The 22892-nt window shown below is 43.6% G+C and overlaps 1 long non-coding RNA gene across 1 annotated transcript; it reads right to left on the bottom strand.

Annotated features, from left to right (window-relative positions):
* Window positions 1–2783: 2783 nt before the first annotated feature.
* On the bottom strand, window positions 2784–10567 carry LOC114698209. Its single transcript, XR_003735320.2, has 2 exons — window positions 10163–10567; window positions 2784–5427 (listed from the first exon to the last, which is right to left on the bottom strand). It is a non-coding gene; the product is annotated as an uncharacterized LOC114698209 (long non-coding RNA).
* Between the last annotated feature and the right edge of the window lie 12325 nt (window positions 10568–22892).

Genomic DNA, 22892 nt, shown 5'->3' with positions numbered 1-22892 from the left:
AAACTTCAAGAGTCCACTAACACAGCCAGGACTACTCCCTGGAGACACCTACCACCACGGCTCTGGGAAGCCAGCCTGCATGTCACATTTCCCTTCCGCTGACTACGAAGTGGAGCGCCCCACTGGTCAGTGAAGAATCGATGGTGTATGTCGTAAGTGGAGAGATGACAGCAGGGGTGAGGGAAGCGAGGAATGATGCAGCAGGGGGAGGCTCATTTCACGAGTAACTAGGCCACCGTGGCCCATGATCAGACTCGAAATTCTGTTGTCCACACTGTAGACGATGCTTACAGTAGTCGTGGGTCCACATGCAAAACCCTCCATTCCTGTGGCAAGCTCAGTTCGAAAGAGAAGCTCTGTGCAATTAAGGCTTGTTGGGGTTTTTATTTTCTTTTCACATATGGCAATATTTATCTTCAAAGTTCTCCTCTCTGGCTCCCAGGCTCCTTTGTGAAGCAGCTGGTCTTGGGTGGCCTCGTTGTGACATGACTTGTGTGATTCGGTAGCTCGTTTGTCCAGTGGTTGGGTGGAATTTATAAACTGCATACGATTGTTCTAGACTGTTTTCTTTTTTCATAAGAAGCCACGCTTTCTCCAGTGTCCATGACTGGGATTGGAATTAGGTGGAGCACTCGGGATATTTCTATTCCCACTTCCTCTGTTCGGCAATGACATTAAACAAAACAAGTTCTTGCAATAAACAGAGATGGCAACAGGGTCTGGACAAGTGGTGGGAACGGAAGACATGATTGGCCTTCAGTCTACGCAGGAGAGCTTGCTAATGAATGCTCAGATCTGAGTACTGGAAGCCGCAAGCATCTTCTAGTTAGTCCTGACTGTTCACTGAAAAAAAATGGAATAAAATATGGAGTCTCTTAAAAAAGGCCTCTTTGGCTAATTTTGGTCTGTCCCTGAACAGACATTAGTAAATGGTCTCAGTTAGTTGTGACACTTTCCTTTAATGATGAAATGTCTACAGTGCTGCCAGACCTATTAAAGAACAAAACAAAGCAGTTTATATTCTCACTTTTTCTTTTATTAAAAAGATGTTTCTTGTATGTTTTGTTGGCATTGCTGCTGTTGTTGTTTTCCAATAAGGAGATTTCTGAAGTGTGAATGGAACTGCCAACATACTTCAGAGGAAAAAAAAAAAGCGTCCTGATAAACCCAGAATCTTGGGTGGGGCTTGCATTTTAGAACGTTAAGCAATGCGGGTGCTGAAGAGAGGGTTTAGCAGTTAAGAGCAAGTACTGCTCTTACGGAAGGCTTGAGTTTGGATCCCACACACGTGTCACCTGTAACTCCTGTGCCAGGAAACCTGGCACCCTCTTCTGGCCTCTGTGTGTGAACAAATGCACAAACAGGTTCACACAGAAAGCAGGAGAGAAAGGCTGGGGGAGAAATAGGAATATGACAAAGAGTCAACACATTAGCTCTTTCCAAGCAGTTTCCATTTTAGTATTATGTAAATCAGTCACTGTGGCTAAACTTCATTCCCAGGGAAATTTTAAGCAACCATCTATGGTCCCAACAACGACAATAATAACAAAATGTTTTGTTTTGATACTGGTCCAAATTTTGGCCTAAGCGTCTACAGTCTTCACACAAGTCCCAACCAGTCACAGGCTCCACACTTCCACCAAGGCTCCAGACTAGTCCTTGTTCCAACCGTTTCCTCCTTAGGCCCCAGTAAACGCAGTCCTCAGGGCTTGTGGACTGGCCATCAAGAACCACCACCTGCACCCCCAGTTCTCTTAGCAGGACCTACCCTTCTTGTGGTGTTTTCTAGTTCCTAATACTCATGGGGACCTCTGCTGGAGAGAACCACATGTCCCTAAAGGCTCATGTGAGCCAATCCATCAGGGATTTGTATCTCCTTTGATTGTAAAGCTTTTGTCCAAAGAAGGGGAGGGCGGTTGTATTGTCATTTCTTAGCTTCTTCAGCACTCATCAGGCTGATCTCATCTCACACAGCCCAAAGCTTCACGAACCAGGGCTCCCTCTGCTTATCTGAAAGTCTATCAGAGCTCCAACAGGTCTGGGGCTGCATATTCTCTGATTACCCGAGTCTCCAGCACCAGCCCATTGTTAAGACCTCCATCAGTGTGCTGGATCCTAGACCTTCCCTTTCTCTGCATTGCAGGTGGGACCCGAAGAGCATCTGTGGTCATTTCTAGGTCAGTCCCTTCCTCATCTCTACCTGACTCCTCCCATAGGATCTAGGTTTTGGAGTCCCAGGAGGAGCTTTGTATTACTGGTTTAATCTGGGCCTTCTTCCTCTATTGGGTCCCTGGCAATAAAAAAAAAAGCAGAGCAGGTCAACACCTCCATTTCTCCGTATCTTTTATTCCATTTTCCCTGCTAAGCTGGAGGCCAATACGGAAAACGCCAGCCACAAGTCCCCCTCTTGCTGCGGTTCCCCATTTATACCTGGTCTCCCCCAGGATCTTCTATCTCCTATGGCAGCCGGCAGGCTGCTTCTGCAGGTGCTTGTGATAGCTCCTTCCCTGAGGTGCTACAGTTCCTGTAGAGACAGACCACCACATCACAACACCCTCTGCGAATACCACCCTCATGCGGTTTTATCTCAGGTGTTCATCTCGTTCCCCACATCCGGGAAACACCACCATTGTTCTTCCCACACTCGTGTCCACTTCCATCGTATCCTGCAGACTATAGGTGTGCAAGTGTTGCCAAAATCACCTCCCTGGAGAAGTCGTAAAAAACATTGACCCCCTCATCCTAACGTCTCAACAACAAATCCATTCCACCGAAGTTCAGTCTGGGGCAATCAGTGAATTTATTAGGCTTCCTTATAGAGCACGGGAAAGAGGTGACTTACCTTTTCTCAAAAAGGCCACACTGAAAAGTCTTTACCTAGTGGGGATGATGGCTTTTTCTCATAGCTGCTGCATAAATGGAGGCTCCCTTCCCCCACCCCTCGCTGGCCTACATACTGCAGCCTCTCCCAGAGGCCATGTGCAATTAACAGAGAGGTGCATACAACCAGAAACATGGAGAGGCTGGATACTCAACTGAGGGCTGTGGCCCTTCCTGCCAGCATGAGGTTGACCTGATAGTCCATGCAAACAGTCACCAGGTCCAGCTGGGACCACCTTTTGTTAGTGGACACAGCTGAACTCTGAAAGATGGTGGTTGTTTGGCTCAGAGAGAATAGTCCTTTTGCAGCAGTCACAAACCAAAGTTTGGCACTCAGAATCTGAAGTTGGGCAAGTGGATCTTATCAATAACCCCACATGTGGTCTGAATCTTGAGGTGACACAGAGTAAGTTCATGGGAATTTGAGGGTGTAACCCAAAACATTGTCCAATGCCCTGAATCTCACTGCTCTGTCCAAGCCACTGCTCTCCAAGCACTGTTGGAACCGTTTCCATCTGCCCAGCTGAGCAGCTGAGTCATTCATGTGAACGTTGTCCATTGGCATAGAACTTAAACACGTAGATGGGAAATGTCTTCAGGATCATGTCATCTGAGTCACGACAGGATACAATGGCATTCCCAACCTCTCGCAGGGAACAACACTCCAGAGACACCTTTATTTTCCAGATCAGGCCATTTCAGTCCTTTAAGACTGAGCCTTAGTTGTAGTTCTGACATTCCTTTTTCTCTGTGCTACAAGATTTGCTTTAGAAAGATCTGGATTATTGTCAATAAACATCAAACGAAAGACATGCTGCTCACTCCTAGCATTTGCCTATTAGATCTCTGTCTCTTAGAGAAATCTTTTTACCTTTACTTCTCTCTAAGTCTATCAGGAAAGCTTGGCCATTACCCTAGTGCATCATCATCAAACTTGGGTGAACAATTAATCATTGACTGGAATGCACTGAGTGAGGACGGGCTAAGCACATAGCACTAGGTTGGCCACAATTAAAGACATAAAAAGGAAAGGCAAATATTGAAGGCTCAGATCCAGCTAAGGGAATGAGACACACACACACACACACACACAAATCCAAAAGAGCAGTCCCCTACAGTGTGTGCTTTAATGACAAATACATTGAGGAGCTAATAAGGGGGTAAAGGGAATAAGTCATGGAAAGTGACGTTCAAAAGAAAACCCACGTTTTCTCTACCTTGGCAAAAGCAGAATTTCTCTTCTAGGCATTATGGATGAGATTGTCAGTCTGGTCTTGAGACGAGGCTTTCCCTGAGCACTGTGAGATGTCTAGTAGCACCCCACCACCAAGTTAGGAAATCAAAAATCATCCCATATAGAACAACTGGGAAAAGATGATGTCACCTGGGTGAATTTTTTCAGCTCAGCCTTAGAGCTGAATCCTCTGTGCTCAAGAGAGAAGCCAGACAGCCAACCGTTGGGAGTGTTGAGCACACAATGGAAGCCATGAGCAGGTAACAGTGAGGAGTTGTGTGTGTGTGTGTGTGTGTGTGTGTGTGTGTGTGTGTGTGTGTGTGTATGGGGGGAATCTAAGAGGAGAGATGGTCCTGGGGCCAGATGTAACACAACACATAATTATATCTAGTTTTTGCTCTTGGGCTGATGTCTTGAACATGATTAAAGTGCTCCTGTCTTGAGAGTGGAGGGTTTACAAAAGTAGATTCTTTGAAATTCTTCCAAATAAAGGGAGCAGATGGCTGCATAGAAGTGATTATCACAGGAGACATGTAAATATCTTTGAAGACATCCAAGGTCCTATAGGAGTGAATGTAATTACAGGCGTGGAATTCGAGGTCCTTTGCTGTGGTAGGTTTTGCCTATGAACTGGAAAGCTAACGAGAGTGCCAGGAATATATTGCTAGATGATATATTTCAAAAGAGCAATGTTTTCACAATTCATCATAAAATCTCTTCCCAGAGGGCTTTTTTCCCAGCATGGCTTCATGTGGGTAAAATCCCAATGAGTGCCACTCACAGCCTCTGGTTTCCCCTAAGTGCCTAGTGGAGCAGGTCAGCTTAGAGGGAGAAACTGTTATCTACAAACGCTTTGTCACTCTGTTTATGACTCTGGAGGCAGGGACACGAAAAGGCACTAGCAAAGGCTAACGGGACAGCACCTCCTCTGTATCCAGGAAGGGACAACTTCAGCAGGCTCCTTGTCTCCCAGATTCGTTATGGAATGGTTCTGAGAGGCCGTGGGCAGCTCAGTGAGTCACTCAGAAATACATCCTTTAGAAACAAAGAAAGGCAAAGAACCCTACTTGACCTCCACAGGCTGTTCAGATGTAAGCCGCTTCCTGGTTTTGCTTGTTTTCAAGTCTCCAGGCAGACAGGTACTGAGAGGAAACATGAGGTGTCCGTCAAGGTCATCCGTTAGGAGGGCTTTCCAGGAGCTGAGAGCGGGACAGGGGGCTATCTCCAAAGCCTGGCCAGTCTTGTTGAATTTGTTTCCTGCAGTGCAGCAGAGCAGAAACAGTACTGATTCAGAAAGTTGGAAGCCAGAAAGCCTGCAGAAAAGAGGAGGAGAAAGGGGTTCTGACTTGTACAGGAAAAAAATCAGAATCTTCCCAAGTTAAAAAAACAAAGTAAATAAAATCAGAGATTTAAAGCAGCTTTTTAAAAAGAGTATTCCTTTTTTTTTTTTTTTTTTTTGATTTCCAGAGTGTTCTGTTAGGTTCCAATTTGAAATGGCACAAGGAAAAATAGTCTGAAGAGATTTCTCCTTTACTCTATTGTGAGACAAGACCATTCTGATGGAGTCTGTGAAGCTATTGATCAATGTTAAGGATTTTGGTGCATGATATCTTTGAAGTTATTGATCAATATTAAGGATGATTTTTTTACTTTTCTTTCAAAGGCATTTGCTTTAAAAAAAAAAAAAAAAAAAGTGAAGCACTTTATCATGGCCTACACTTGACTCGGTCCAGGACTATTCTTAGATTGATATATAAGGAATTCACTCACCACTCCCTTCAGGATTAAGGAGCATTGACCTTTGGAACATGCTCTTTATATGCATGTCAGAGTATTTTTAAGAATGGGAAAACCCAGGATACAGATAAACAACAACCAGTTCCAAAGGAGAGTTATTTTTAGACCTGAGATTCCAAAGTATATAAAACCACAGACACCCGACTGGTTCTCACTCTAGTCACATGCCTTCCTGTCTCCTCTGTACCCTCTCCACCCTTTTAACATGTGCTCACACTCATTGGGACACACACACACACACACACACACACACTCACAATCTTTGGATCCTTTTTGAGATGCAGTCTAACTATGTAGCCCAGGATAGCCTGAAACTCACCAAGATGTTTTTGGTGGGTGTGTATTGGAGAAGAGTGGTGCTAACACACAAACTTGTTCTTATGGAGGCTTGGATTTTGTGTATGGTTCCCCAGGAGCCATCTACTTTGATTTTTGAGACAGCCTCTCACTAAATCCAGAGTTCCTGATTAGACCAGGCTGGCTGGCCAGTGAGCCCCAGGGATCCCCTTGTGTTTACCTCCCCAGAGCTGGCATGGCAAACGCAAGCCAGTATTAGAAAAAAAAAGTATTGGCAGTGTTGGACAATAAACACACCAACAAAGCAAACATAATGCAGCAAGGCAATTCTTTATGTAAAAAGGCTGAGCCAGAACCCAAACCAGGCCAGCAGTACCCTGGGACCAAGATGAGTCCCATCTTTGACATCGAGCAACTTCATCTCATTGCATTGGTGGGAGGCTGACTTTACAAGCCAATGTGATTTGCTAATCAGAGGAAAGAGAAGTGTGAACAAGTACATGTGCATGCGTGTGTGTGTGTGTGTGTGTGTGTGTCTGTGTGTCTGTGTGTGTGCATATGCATGTATGTCTGTGTGTGTATGTGTGTATGTGTGTGTGTGTATGTGTGTGTATGTGTGTGTGTCTGTGTGTCTGTGTGTGTGCATATGCGTGTATGTCTGTGTGTGTATGTGTGTATGTGTCTGTGTGTCTGTGTGTCTGTGTGTCTGTGTGTCTGTGTGTGTGCATATGCGTGTATGTCTGTGTGTGTATGTGTGTATGTGTGTGTGTGTCTGTGTGTCTGTGTGTGTGCATATGCGTGTATGTCTGTGTGTGTATGTGTGTATGTGTGTGTGTGTCTGTGTGTCTGTGTGTCTGTGTGTGTGCATATGCGTGTATGTGTGTGTATGTGTGTATGTGTGTGTCTGTGTGTGTCTGTGTCTGTGTGTCTGTGTCTGTGTGTGTGCATATGCGTGTATGTCTGTGTATGTCTGTGTGTGTGTGTGTCTGTGTGTGTGTGTCTGTGTGTGTGCATATGCGTGTATGTCTGTGTGTGTATGTGTGTGTGTCTGTGTGTGTGCATATGCGTGTATGTCTGTGTGTGTGTGTGTGTGTGTGTGTGTGTGTGTGTGTGTGTGTGTTGGAGGGTTGTTCAAGAAATATGAGTCGTTGCCAGGCCAACTACCTTTGATAAACAAACAACTACAGCAGAAAAACAGAAGTGTTTCTCGCCCACTATGCCCGACTTGGAGCTGGGGATGAATCCAGGTTCTAGCATTGACATGTTAAACACTAGTTATTTCTCCAGCGTGGGTCCTCTTGCCTCAGCCTCCCACGTACTAGGGTTACAGGCGCACTAACACACCTGACTAACTAACACACCTGACTAACTAACACACCTGACCAATACCCAGTTTTGATAATGAAGAGTAAAATGATACATTTTCTTCAGATGAAAGAAAGCCCAGCTTTATGAGGCTTTCCCATGAGCCCTCTGCGTGTCGGGGTGGTTGCAAGCTCTCCTATAAACACTCAGATCTGGCTCTTTCTCCTAGCAAGTCTTGTGCTCTCAAGGATATAATGGGAAAATTTGGCAAATGCTTTCCCTTCTGCTGCCATTATGGATGTCCAGACTCTGAAAATGTGTCAGATAGTCCATTGAGAAGATCGAAGATTCCTTACATGATATTGCATATGAAATCTATAGTGGAAAAGAAAGTTTCCCTCACTTGAACTGACCCAGAGCACTCCACAGAGGCATCCTCCTGCATCCTCACACCCTGAGTCTATCTAAGCATGGAGTACTGTCTAACAGGTTTCCCACGCTGCACTAAGATAGGACATCTGCTGCCTCTAGAGAGCTAATGGGCTCTAAAGATGGCATGGACTCTCAGCCCACTCTAGAGAGAACAGTGGATGGATGGCTCTGGCTCTTGGAAGAAACCAGTTTCTCTAGATGCTTTTATCCAAGTCATCTGAGCATAGTTACGTTCCAGAAACTGCATCCTATTCATAACAAAATCCCATTCAATTAATAAAAATATCCAGTATTTCTTTCAAAATAATCCAGTGGAAAGAAACAGAATGTAAGTGGAGATATAGGCCAGGCATAGCTGGGTGGAGCAGGGAGAGGCTTCTGTACTCCTCTTCTATTACTTTGGTGTATGTTTGAAATTTTCCATAATAATAATACATTTCAAAACTTTTCATGGAGCTATTCATTATTTTTAGTACTAATTTTCGAGTGTTCTCTTTCAAAGGGAACATTTTCTTTCTTTCTAAGGTACTGCCTTTCTGTGTATTTATTTTAAGTTAGCAGACAAAGTAATGGATTTCATTATGGCATTTTTATGCATAAATGTCATTATACTCCATCCTAATCCATCCCCTCCCCAACTGCTTTCCTTCAGCTCCCCCATATGTACTTTCTGCTGTCATGTCTCACATATTCCATGACTCTCGCTTTTAAAAATATGTTTTCTAAGCCAGACATGGTGGTGTACACCTGTAATTCTGCAGGCCCGGCACTGAGCGGGTGGATCAGGAGTCTGAACCGGTCAGAGCTACACTGAGATACCCTGACTACAATAGCAATAAACAAATGTACATGTTCCTAGTTTAATTCACACTGTGAGGACATTCTTACTGCAGTAACAACCAAGTTTGGGGAAACTGAAGGATAGCATAAACAATAAGACCCCCAGAGACGCAAATGTTAGCTTTACCATTACCATCAGATTTTAGAGAACATCACTTAATGCCCCTGGATTCAGCCATTCCCTATGTAACCAGGGATAGAAATGCCCACTGTATAATACAGCTGTGGATGTTAAGGAATTCAGACTGGCAACAAAGGACCTCGATACAGTAGGCACCTAACAACAACCCTAGGCTTGTTTTTCATAAAAGCACCCACAGCATACAAAAAGTGAGTTCCAGGACACCCAGATTTACACAGAGAAACCCTGTGTCAAAAAAATAAAACAAAACAAATAAACAAAAAAGTTGAATTACATAAAGCACATCATATCCTATATCTCCGTCCCTACCAAAAAATAAAATAAAAAGTGACTAGATATTCACTTAGACACATATTCATCCTACATATACTGAGCACCATTTGTATGCATTTAACGGTGCTGGGTGCAATATAGACTAACATGTGATCATGACTATAGGATTCTGGAGCCTAGTGGTAGACAGATAGATAAAATGTGTGGCCCCTTGGGGAAGAGTTAAAATAAGGACACATGTTTAGAAGTCCTGGTGTTCTGGGAGGAAGCTGTGAGTTCAGCTGGGAAGGGGTCAGTAAGTAGCTAGTCAAGCACCCAACTAGGGCATCCCACTGACAAGTGAGCCCTTCTCCATAGCCTCCCAGTGCTCTCAACCGGTCTTCTGCCTCCTTTGGCCATATACTAGGTAACCAACCAATGGAAAGTCACCAAAACATGTCATTCACAGTGGAAGAAAACCAGAATAGCTTCTGGCTTGCCCATTCGCTTCAAGACAGTGCATCTGAACCACTAATAAACAGAGAGAAAAGCTGTGGTGAGATACAGAGCAGACTGGAGAGAGTCCAGCTGAGGGGCCGGGAGGCAGAGGGGTAGGAGAGCCCTGGCAACACCCCCCCCCCCCCCCGCGCCCCCGGACATCAGGAGACTGTCTCTTGCAGTTTCTGCCTTCAGTCAGGGGACAAAGAAGGCTTGGAAACGGACAGTGAGAACTAGCTGGCAGGAAAGCCAGGGTGCAGAGAAAGAGGCCAGGCTCCAAGTCACTAGCCCCTCCTATTTTCTATTGGCACTATAAATACCATTCTAAAATGTTACCGTAACTTAAGGAGTCTCTTTTAGGAAGCATTTGGTAGTGAGTCACCAGATAGCTATGTGTGCACCCTGCTGTGACTCCGCAGAGCTCTGCCCTGGCTCTCAGGGCTGTCTGTCAGAACCCCCACTCCAGGGACGAGGAAGAACTTTACCTTTTTGCACAAAAGGTCACCTTTGCTGCTGTGGCGTCACAAACCGCTCTTCCTTCTGTCTTGCTCTGGGTACTTCTAGGAGAGGAAGAGGAGAGTTATAAACCTGGATGACAAGAATAGGATCCACGTCCAGGAAGAGAAGGTTGAAGCTAAAAGCAGTGACTGAACTGTTTCCGGAGCAAGACTGTGCTGGCTGGTTTTGTGTGTCAACTTGACCCAAGCTAGAGTCATCAGAGAGGAAGGAGCCTCCGCTGAGGAAAAGCCTCCATGAGATCCAGTTGTAAGGCATTTTCTCATTTAGTGATCAATGAAGTAGGGCCCAGCCCGTGGTGGGCGGAGCCATCCCTGGGCTGGTGGTCCTGGGTTCTATTAGAAAACAGGCTGAGCAAGCATGAGGAGCAAGCCTCCCTCCATGGCCTCTGTGTCAGCGCCTGCATCCAGGTTCCTGCCCTGCTTGAGTTCCTGTCCTGACTTCCTTCAGTGATGAACAGCAATGTTGAAGTGTAAGCCAAATAAACCCTTTCCTCCTCAACTTGCTGTTTGGTCATGATGTTTTGTCGCAGCAATAGAAACCCTAAGACAAAGACCCCTTTCGGATCACAAAAAGGGAACTGGGCCCAGGCCTCAGTGCAAGGAAACTAGGAACCGCATCTTATTCCCAAATACACTAGGTGCACTTTCATCTGATGTCATGTCTGTAGCTGTGGCCAAGCCACCACGTTGGCCACATGACCAAGTAAGTCCTACACATTTTCCCCTGGGAGACCTCCCTTAAGAAAGTCCTGGAGCCAATAGCTGCCAGTAATCAAGGGTCTATACTGGAGACAAATGCTAGCACCTGGATAAGAGAGGAAGGACCTTTGGGTTATATTTAATCCGGCCACGCCTTGTGCATTGTTTATTGGTCTTAGGTTGCTATCTTTTGAATAAAATGAACTATTGTATACTAGCAACACATCTACTGCATAGACATTACATAGAAATGTTAATATGTAAGTATGGCTGCTACTTCCCACAGACATAGAGGTGTAGCCTGTCACATGTGGTGTTTTTGTGCCAACAAACAGTGCATAAAGACACATGTTCAAGGGACCATTGCCTGCTTCTTTGTGTGTACTTAGCTTCTCCTAAGACCTGTGTGACTTAAGCCAATTGACTCATGGTTTTTCTTTGTTTTGTTTGAGACAGAGTCTTTCTATGTAGATAGGACTAACCTGGATCACTATGTGATTCACACTGACCTTGAATTTACACGGCTCTTCCTACCTCAGAGTCTTAGTTTGCTTCCTAGTTGTTGTGATAAACACCATGACCCAAAACAACTTGGGAGGGAAAGGCTCATTTCATCTTTCACTTCTGGGTCACAGTTGATCACTGAGGGAAGTCAGGGCAAGGTGCTCAAGGCAAGAACCTGGAGGCAGGAACTGAAACAGAAGCCCCAGAAGAGTGCTGCTAACTGGCTTGCTCCCCTTGGTTTGCTCCCTTGATTTTTTATACAACCCAAGGACCATGTGCCCAGTGGTGGCACCACCCACAGTGGGCTTGGCCCGCTCACATCCATCATTAATAAAGAAAATGCTCCACACACTTGCCTATGGACCAATATGATGGAAGCAATGATTGAATCGTGATTCCCTCGACTCAGGTGACCCTGGTTTGTGTCAGGTTGTCAAAAACTATAACTAGCATAATCAGCTCAGAAACTTTACATTCCTCACCAATATTTCTATTGAACCGTTTCTCTTTGTTAGTAGTAGCAATGGAGTGCTGGCTGATCCGTTAGCCAACAGCCACATGTGGGGGCAGGCCGCAGGCACACGTGAGTAGTGTGTAGAGCACACAGCAGATCTTAAAGACAGGACTCTGAAAATGAATGTAAGATTTCTCAATAATCAATATATATATATATATATATATATATATATATATATATATATATATATATATTCTACTTTTGATAGGCCATATCTAAAATTCTTTTTATTCATTTCACTGTACTTTTTTTAAGCAGGCATCCTATAGAATTTGAGGGTGGAATCTGTGGAGCTCATGCATCTGTTGAAGCAGCTTAGCCAAAGCCAGGATCCAGGCAGCAGCATCTTCTGGTTTGGGAGCCAGAACCTTTCTGGCTACATCCCTAGAAAAGGGAAATCAAGGTCCCTGCACTGTCTTTCTGTGTAGGCTGCTGTTTACTGAGACTCTTTCCCATGGTGTCCAGGAACTGTGCTGCTTAGTAGACATCTGTATATAGTCCAGGCTGTGGTTTGGGTTTGGTTTTTCTTTTCTTGTTTTCCAGCTGGAAAAATCAAACTCAATATTGCTCTTCTTCTATATACAGAGGTTGTCTTATATCTCACGACCCAAGAATCGCTAACTTTGTATCGGTGTTTTTGTGTATGCACATGAATGAGTGTACAAGTGTGTATGTACCTCTAGACACATACATGTAGAGGCCAGAGGTTAGCTGTCTTCCCCAATCACTCTCTACATTATTATTATCATTGTTGTTTGGATTTTGTTTTCTTTTATATTTTGTGGGTTTTGTTTGATTTTCTTTGCTTTTTTGTTTTTGAGACAAGTTCTCTCACTGAGCCTGAGTGGTATTGATCCAAGGATGTGCAAGCCTTAGGGATCCTCCTATCTAGAACGACAGGTCCTCGATGCTTCACTTAGATTTTTTTTTTTTCTTCACATGAGTGCTGGGGCTCTGAACCCAGGTCTTCACACTTGCGCAACTGAGTACTTTCCTGAGTGAGCCATCTCTTCAGCCCAGAGTCGTACATTTTCATAATTGTATTACTCCCTAAAAGGTGAGTCTGGGGAAGAATAGGCAAAGTCAAACTGTGAGACAGGCACATAAAAAGGGATTATGAATAAGTCAAACCAAAGCCTGACTTTTTAATAAGAATCATCTAATTTGGAAATTGTGATTATTCAAGTGAGGGACTGAGTTTTGTACTGCATTCTTTGACAACAGTTTTATTTTCCTTTCATTGGTTTATTACCTGTGCATTCCCTACTCAGGAAGGCCGATTTGCAGTGAAATAGAGTAACAGAACAGGCCTTGAGTGATAGCAGAGGAAGAAGGAAAAGGAACTTCTGCTTGCTCATGGAGACTCAGGACATGCTCAGGGCAGACTTTAAAATTCAGCCCTGAAGAAGCCAAGATAATCTATGGGCCACATTCCCCTAGTCTTATTAAAGAAAGCCTCCTATTGCAACAGGGAAAAAAATGTATTTTATTTAGCAGTTGACTGTAAGAGGAATTATTGCATGGTCTTTTGTGTATGAGAGCACAGAGAACATACAGAGGTTATATTTTACATTTTATCTGAGACACAGATGCTCTTCTCATAAACATTCCTCATCTCTTTCTCATGCTGTCCAAACAAAATATTATTTGCTTTTAAATTTGAATAATATCTTTAAAAGTTAACAAACTTACGATCCTCCTGTCTCAATCTCCCAAGTTCTAGGATTACAGGTGTGTGCCATCTTTCCCAGCCATGATGAAAGTTTTTAACTGATTCTCTCTTTGGAAAGGGTCCCCAAAGCTCTGCAGATGCAGCTTCAATGGGCCAAGACCGTACTGCCCCACTACCATCAATCACAACCCATAGCACCCAGAAACCTCCCAGACTTGTGGGGTGGGGGCTAGGCAAAGGCTAAGACCGTGGAGGGTCCCAGCGAGACAAGTCACCGCGAACTAGCCATGCCTACGGTGGATTCCTTTCTTTGGTAAAGTTTTCCTTTGTGGGTTTCTTTGAGCGCTTGACCCATAGCCCATGGAATGTGTCAGCTTTAATTGCCTGTGTGGATTGGCACAAGTCATGCCTCAAAATTGGAATGTTGTCACATATAACATAGTCTTTCAGATGGATAAATGTGGAAAATGTTTTACCCATGCATTCCTTAGAAGCAATTGTGCTCTGCCATGGGAAGGAAGACCCAGACCGAACCTAATGAGTATATTCCCAAGGCACCCAGGTTTCATTGGCTTTTGGGATGCTGCTGCCTTACCCTATTCCTAGAAAAACAGGTGCCCCTCCCCCAGCCCCATGGACATCAGACAAGGGCAATTGCCTGCTGGAGTATTCTGACACTGTGGTAGCCAAGGCAGCTTTTCAAGAGAAGAGGGTAATTGAGAGTTACGAGGACAGATGAGGGGTCTGAGGGCCTGGGATCCCTTCGTGTGAGGTTCTTCAATGAAGACCAACTTACATAAGGACTGCCTAAGTACCAGGTAATAGCTGCTAAAAAGGTCTTTTTGTAACAGGGTGCAGAATATATGACTCGCTACTAAGAATGATGCTGTGAGGCTAGTAGCATCTAAGGAGAAGAAAAGACACTGGCATGGGTTGAGCACCTCTCTGTGCCAGGCGTTGTGAACTTAATCTTGAATCTAGTAGTCAAGCCCTCACTGTGTGTTCATCTAGTGTCTGTTTTCTTTGGGGATGGATTGTGGCCCTCTTGATAAATCAGGGCTGTTCAGATGGATTGATTCTTTGCTCCCTTACTCTATCGCTACCCTCACTGGGCAGCTAGACACCAGCTAGACACTGGTAGAAGGATGTGTTTGGACCAAACAGCAAAGCAGAGCCAAGATCATTTCATATGCCATAAATCCAGAAAACATTCTTCTTTCTACAGAAACAATTCTCATTCAAGGAACACAGTCAAACACCAACATGCTGTTACAAAAATAAACAAAAACAAAAATCAATCAAAATATTATTTGGGGACCTGAAGCTAATAAATGTATCTGTTTCATTTTGGAGGCAAAATTAGTTTAAGTTGTTTTTACCATGAGATAGAGTTAACTAATCACAAAACCAGAACTTTCCATCAGCTGGGGAGGGGCAATTAATAACTGCCCCCAGGGAAGGAAGGTCTCTCTTCAAGAGAAGCCAGCATGAAAATTCCCATAGAAAATGAAGGCCCACAGGAAATGTCTAGTTGAGATGATGAATCACAGACGGCCCGGCATGTCAGACTTCCATTCCAATCTCTTTCAGGCGCCATCATGTGAAGAAATTGTTTTCATCCTAGGGTACATCTTTTTGGGAAAATAACAGTCTGTGAGCTTCTAAACATCCTGTGATTGATAGTTGACATTTTCCCAAGACATTGGGCCAGGCTCCCACCATGCAATGGGATGGAGGCAAAGGATGTCCTTCATAGATCAGCAACCTTGCAGTTGGAGAGCTAGACAGACATACAAGGATTTCCTACTTAAAACATGAAGCCAATGAGCCAGACCAATGATCCATTGCAAAGAACACTTATAAGTAAAGATGTATGGACTAAGGGGTATACTGTGTGGTGCACTGGGCCACACTACAGCTTCCATGCTGAGCTGTTTGGTTTTTGTTTTGTTTTATTGGCTATACTTTTAAGTTTTCTTTTGTTTTGGGGGGAATCACAAGGACAGAGGGCAGAGGTGAGAGGACAGGGAGATGAGAGGAATCAGGATGCATGATGGGAATTTGCAAAGAATCAATAAAAAGTTTGAAAAAATAAAACAAAAAAAGTGAAACCAAGATGACTGGGATTCTTGGGTATAAGAGCATAAGACTGCTACCATGAGGCATTATGGGTATCCATCTTCTGCTTGAGAGTTTTGAGAGAAAGTCTTTCAAAGACTAGTAGTCACAGAAAAACCACCTCCCACTGAAGTGGTCACATTTATGTGAATGTGTTTGTGGTGCTGGACTATATCAGATTTTGTGTGTGTGTGTGTGTGTGTGTGTGTGTGTGTGTGTGTGTGCATGCATGCATGCCTGCACATGCGCGTGCTCCTGTGTAAATTCTTCTTTGTTTTCCCAAATTATCTAGCAGGACTAGGAGAGATCCAAGAAGCTATTATTCCAAAGCCGTCCTGAGGAAGTCAGTGGCTGTGATGGAAGCTATGTAAAACTTTCCCTATCTACTGATTCAGACTTTGATGTGACAATCAGCTTGGACCTTGGCTAGGGATACTGGCTGGAGTCATGAAACATGGTTCCTTCACATGGCTTGGGTTTGCTATAGCACAGGGGCCAGTTCCTCGAATACAAGAGAAACAGGTAAAAACTGTATTATTATCTTTCATGGCCTAACCCTAGTTACCAAGGAGTATTGCTTCCACTATTGTTTCAAGCAGGTTCCATATGTAGTGAGAGGAGTGTCAATGTCATGTAAGATGAGTAAGCAGGGTGGGATTGATACGGAGGCCAACCCTGGAAATCATGGGTCTATGGGCTTTTCTGTAACTATGATAATTTGTCTTCCTCTTCTCCTAGATGCTATAAATTCTTAAACTGTCCTTTATGACCTCCCCTTTTTATACTATAGACTTCAGGACCAGATGGTGTCACCTGTATCAGATACAGGTATGAATGAGGTGCAGGTGAAATCCCATGGTACATCTCCCCTGAGCAGTGTTTCTGACCTGGAGACCGGGAAAGCATCCCCGCTCCCCACTGCATGCCCAGTCTGAGATAGGAAAAATATGTTTTCTTTCTCAAATTGAAGTGAAGCATCGCATGTGAGTAGGGAAAGAGGGCTAGAGGAAATGGCATGCTCTTAGCTAAGGAGAAGGGCCAAGTCTGTTAGCTTCCTCATTGCTGTGGCCAAACACCCAAGAGAAATCATTTACAGGATGGAACTACTCTGACTCACAGGAGGCTTCTGTACTGCAGGGAGGGTGGGCCAGAGCAGAGTAGTTCACACCTTATGGTGGCCAGAAAGGAGGGGCAGGGGGAGAGGGGAGGGAGAGAGAAAGTAGAGAAGAGGGAAAGTAGGGAGGGAAGGGAAGGAAAAGGGAGAGAAGGGAGACCAAAAGAGAGGGAGAGTGAAAACACTCATGGGCTTATTGTGGGGCTTTCTCCTCGTTTCTTTTTTTTTTCACTCCAACTGGGTCATAATGTATGAGATGGTGCCACCTGAATATCTCTGATTATACCAATGAGAAGGAAACATACATGTGGTGATATATTGTGTTTCCCAATATATTGTGTACCCTAATAAAACTTATCTGGGGTCAGAGAACAGAACAGCTATTAGATTAGACATAGAGGCCAGACGGTGGTGGCACACACTCCTTTAATTTTAGTATTCTGGAGGCAGAGATCCATCTGGATATTCAGATATCTTCTCCCAAGGGCAAACTTCCCTGAAACCCCCTCAGTAATACACCCAGGAGGTATGCCTTACTAATTCCCTAGGTGAGCCTGAACCCAATCACACGAATACTCAAATTAACCACCACAGGGAACAAGGTCCCTTACATAGGATAGGTTTGAGGGAGTCCCATTTCCTGGGCATCTCAAGCTATACTCAGCATTTCTATTTTTTACAAATGAACCAATGAATGTATGTGTAATACGAATTGCTAAATGGTCTTATTAATAAAAAAAAAAAAAAACCTGGAGTCAGATATTGGGGTAAAAACCCGAGAAATCAAAGGATAGGAAAAGCCACAGCCAATCTCACCTTACACACGCCTCAGTCTCCAAAGAGACCTACTTCCTGTATACCCACACCTATATGCCTTTCTGTTCTGCATTTCACTTCCTTTCTCTGCCCAGCTACATCACTTCCTGTCTGTCTGTACAGACCTCCAGACCGCTATGGTTAGTACTGGGATTAAAGGTGTGTGCCACCATGCCTGGCTGTGTTTCCAGTGTGACCTTGAACTCACAGAGATCCAGATGGATCTCTGCCTCTGGAATGCTAGAATTAAAAGTGTGTGCCAACACTGCCTGACTTCTACATCTAATCTAGTAGCTGTTCTGTTCTCTGACCCCAGATGAGTTTTATTATGGTACACAATATATTTGGGGACACAATATATCATCACGTGTATGTTTCCTTCTCATTGCTACAATCAGAGAAAGACACGTAAGGGCAATCTAAGAATCAGGAAAACCAAAGCAGCTGTGAAGGGCTTCACTGGTGACCTCACCCAATGCTTTTCTTTACTGAAGAAGCCACCGAGAAGTTGGTCACAAGGTGATATCACAGCAGCACCAACTGTGCTTCTCCTCAATTTAACTAACATTTAATTAATTAATTAGTTTAATGTGTATGGATGTTCTGTCTGTATGTATGTATGTGTACCACATGCTTGTAGTGCTCATGGGGGCTAGAAGATGGTGTCAGATCCCCTGATCAGATGGTTGTGAGCCACTATGTAGGTGCTGGGAATCTACCCTGGGTCCTCTGGAAGAGCAAGCAGCCAGTGCTCTTAACCACTGAACCATCTCTCTGGCCCCAACAAACACAGGACTAGAAATCTATGTTAAATAAGCAGGTGCCCAGAATCAGAAGCACGGAGTAGGCACAGACACTACTCTGAGACTCCTAGGAAGGAGGATGTGGCATTCCCTAGACCCAGGACAGCAGGGCAGAGGCAGAACAGGAGGCACAGCGTTTCTTCAAGCAGTCTTCTTCCAGACTCTCCTGAAGACAGTGATACAGCAGGGCTCCTGGAGGAAGTTAAGCCTTACTGGCCCCTTTGTTCTGTTGGTCTTTTTATACTTTGTCCTGGTTTTGCCTGCTTGCTGTTTGAGACAGTGTCTCACTTAGCAGTTGAGACTGCCTTGGAACTCACTATGTGCACCATGCTGGTCTCGAACCTATGGTAATCTAATCTGCACCACCCTACTGAGTGCTGAGGTTACGGGCATGTATCACCACATTCCACATAGGCACTGCAGTCTTCATTAAAGATGTTGGTCACATAGCAGATGCTCAGTACCTCTCCTCCCTTTCTTGCCCCCCTCCATTGTCTCTTCTGCCCTTTCTTTGTCTTATTGGTGTGGGTTCCCCAAGGGAAGTGAATAAGTTGGTATCAGTTTTTAAAACTTTGAGTTGTAATTATTTCTTATGCTGCAGTACCCTTAAGGACATTAAACATTCATACATATATATGTGTGTCCATATATATAATATATAATATATCCTTATAATTATGCACATACATGCTTATATATAAACGTGTATCTGTATCTTCATACTTCATATAGTAATGATGATATCTTCACTACTTTATATTTTCATAGTAGACTGTCAGCTCTATAACAAGAAAATGTCCTCCTTGTAGGAGTCTAAATGTAACACAAGGTTCTTTCCAACAGCAGGCCATGAGCAAGGGGAAGGCACACACATGGCAATGGGAAACTCGATCCAGCACTGCCATTTGGTTGAGAGTTCTCTTCAGTATTCTGTACTGTTTAACTTTGTTTCAAATGAAGAAATCTGTGTTCCACCCATGCTTGAGACCGAGCCAAGCTGCATGACTTCACACTGCCTTTAGGACAGCATTGGATTGCATAACTGCTGAGCTTGTTTGCTCCCAACATCCTGAGATGGAGGATCTGCTATATGATTCAGAATGGAGCATTGGGACTGTGGAGAGGTCCAACCATGGCTGGCTGGAGTTGGGGGACATTAACCGAGTGACACATCTGTGTTCTTTCAGTTGAGCTGGCATCTGCAGCAGGGAAAGTCCTTCCTGAGGGAGAAAGCCTAGGAGCTTATATGGTCCTTTTCTTTACAGCTAGTTTTTTTTTTGTTTGTTTGTTTGTTTAATTATGTCTACTCTCTTTGGGTGGACCATTTCTCTAGCTCTGATCACACACAAAGCGTCCCTTAGTACATTCTGTTCCTTTTAGTAGGTCTCTACCCAATTACAGGAACATGCTCAACTCTCCTCCAAACAGCCATTACTTGCTGAAATTAAAAAAAAAGTAAAACAATTACAAAGCATTTCAGGGAAATAAAGGCTCACTCAGGGAGAAGCCTAAAACAATCTTTTAGAGATAAGGTTACTGGAAAACCTTTTCTTTGCAATCTCACATAAAGTTAGGTAGGAAAGCAGGTAGATGATAGATAGATAGATGATAGATAGATAGATAGATAGATAGATAGGCAGACAGATAGAAAGATAGGTAAATTTGGTGGATGATAAAGAGATGGTAGATAGATGATAGATAAATAGAGATAATAGGTACATGATAGATGATACATAGAACAAGATGATAGCTATATGACTGATATAGGTGACATGTTTAAAATATGATTGATAATAAATTTATATAGATATAGAGGATAGATACATAATAGATGATAAACAGATACCATGATCTAATATTTGCATGGATTACTCCAATTTCATAGCATCTAGTAAGCACAGTTTCAAAGTAAGTATGAAAATAACATTTCCTCTGTTGCCTTTGACCTGAAATGTTAGTAAACTCAGGGTCTTATTTTCCTTCACCGTAGGATGGGACTGTGGAACCAAGGGAAGCAATAGAGAATGGAGCAAGCAACTTTGGAGATGAGTAAAGAAAGAATGAGGTCTGAATTTTGCTACAAGTACAGTCACAGTCTTTGAGAGAAACAAAGGAATGAGTTGCTAAAGATGAGTTTTCAAGGATCTTTCAGGATACATTTCCTGCCTTCTCATGTCTGTGGGCACCTTGTAAGTCTCTAGCTTTAATTTTGTGAGTGAAATACATTAATTTCGGGTTAAGTGCCCCAGAGATAGAAAGTCTGACTCCACCCCTTGAAGGTCCAATAGCTAGAGCCATGCTACATATCGTCTTTCCTGGAAAATCAACATTGACTCATGACCAGTGACTTAAACAATTACAGTAAGGGTTCAGGTTTTTAGTTTTGCTTTCAGCAAGGTAGGAAAGATTGCTACCAGAACATTGATGTAGCCCTATGGGTTGAAAGAATTTGGTTTAATAGTTCAATATGCCTAGGAAGAAGTCGAGCTGCCCCTCTCCATTGTTAGTAAGCAACCACCAATTCCACAGGGTCTTGGGCACTGAGGTTTCTGAAAGGTCCATATTTCCCTTCTGACCTTTGTCATTGAAGACTTGGTATTATGCTGACTCCTAAAGGTTGACTGACCAAAACCACACTTTCACAGGGTAGGTCCTAACATCGTTCAATCACATATTAATTACAAAAACAAAGGTTGATAATACAGTTCATGGAAATAATTTAGCTTTTGTTTCCAGACAGAGCTGCTTTCAAATTCTACAGCAATGCTAGACGGGAGTGGTACACCTCACTGGAGGATGAGACAGTCTGGGATACAGAGTGAGATTCCATCTTACAGACCAGAAGAAATGGAAAAAAGAAAAACAAAATCTACACCAGAGCTGTCTCACAGAATAGAACTCAACTCAAAAGACAAAAAAATAATTTTTTAGTAAATAATTTTAAAGAAAACCAGGTGACATTAATTTTAACCATGTGCTTTATTTAAACTCATGAATATCTAAGAATATTTAGAATATAATAGGTATAAAAATGATTATATTGAGAAAGTTTAAGTTTTGCACGTGTTTGTACCTAAGTCTTTAAATTTTTAGTGAGTATTGTATACCTGTAGCCCATCTCAAGTCAGATTGGCTATGTTTTAATTTCCCAGGTACCACATGTAACTTGTGTATTGGATGAAACCATTCTAGACCCTCCACTTGCAAACTGTATGCTTGGTGATGGTCAACCACATGATATTACCTATAAATGGCATATAAAATATATTGGGGCTAGAGAGGCTTTTCAGTGGTTAAACAAGCATACTACCCTTGTATGATGACCCTTGTAGAGGACCCATATTTCCTTGGAACTTCAGTTCAGAGAGGCCCAACACCCTCTTTGGGCTTCTGCATGAGTTTTACTCATATGTACACACACACACACACACACACACACACAACACACACACACAACTAAAAGTAAAATGAGTCTTCAAAAAATACATCTACACGAAAGGTTAAATGTGAGAGCAAATCAGCTGAGAACAGGGTCTAATACCAGACCACAGTTACTATTGCCATGCAACGAAATTCATTCAACGACCTGCTTTTCCAATAATTTGGGGCCTGTCGTGTCATCAAAAGGCTAGTCCACAGAACTATGAAACATCCCCAGAGATGACTGATGGCTTGATCCATTTGAGAGATATGGGTCTGGAGAATTTTATACATTTGAGTATAAACTGAGGTGGAGATGTGTGGTCCCAAACTACAGTCTGGAAATGAAGAGTTCGTTAGTGAAAGGACTGCCATGACCCAACACAGAACAGGCATAAGAATATCAAAATGGATGCTCAATGATGAGTTGAAACAGAGCTCAGGATTTCCCCTCATGGTTATTCACAACAAGTAGGCAGACATACAAGTCAGGTATTCTCCTCTTCACTGCAGGGTAAAGAAACATCTGGGAGTGTTTGGTCAGTGGACAGGGTGCCCTACTTTCAGTCCCCAGCACTTCCACCAGAGAGGAAGAAAGGAGGAAAGGGAGGGAAGGAGGGAGGGAGAGAGGGAGGGAGGGAGGGAAGAAAGGAGGAAAGGGAGGGAGGGAAGAAGGGAGGGAGAAAGGGAAAAGGAGAAAGAGAGAAAGAAAAAGATAGGAGGGAAAGGAGGAAGAGAGAAAGAAAAGATAGGAGGGAAGGAGGGAGGGAGGGAAGAAAGAAGGAAGGAGGAAAGGAGGGAAGGAGAGAGGGAGGGAGGGAGAGAGGGAGGGAGGGAGAAGGAGTGATACAGTTAGTGTAGGGAGTGAATGGGAAGATTTCTAATGTTTTGGGGGCTCCTGGGTGGATCTTTTCATTGTCTGGCCTGTATACTACCCTTTCATTCTCACCCATCAATTAACTGTGCTATGAACTGGGATAGGTGACAGATTTTGGCTAGCTCACTCTACACAGAACCCTGGACTCAGGTCAGAG

This window comes from Peromyscus leucopus, chromosome 15, assembly GCF_004664715.2.
Source record: "Peromyscus leucopus breed LL Stock chromosome 15, UCI_PerLeu_2.1, whole genome shotgun sequence".
NCBI classification, from domain to species: Eukaryota; Metazoa; Chordata; class Mammalia; order Rodentia; family Cricetidae; genus Peromyscus; species Peromyscus leucopus.
This window is presented reverse-complemented; position numbering and strand designations above follow the sequence as displayed.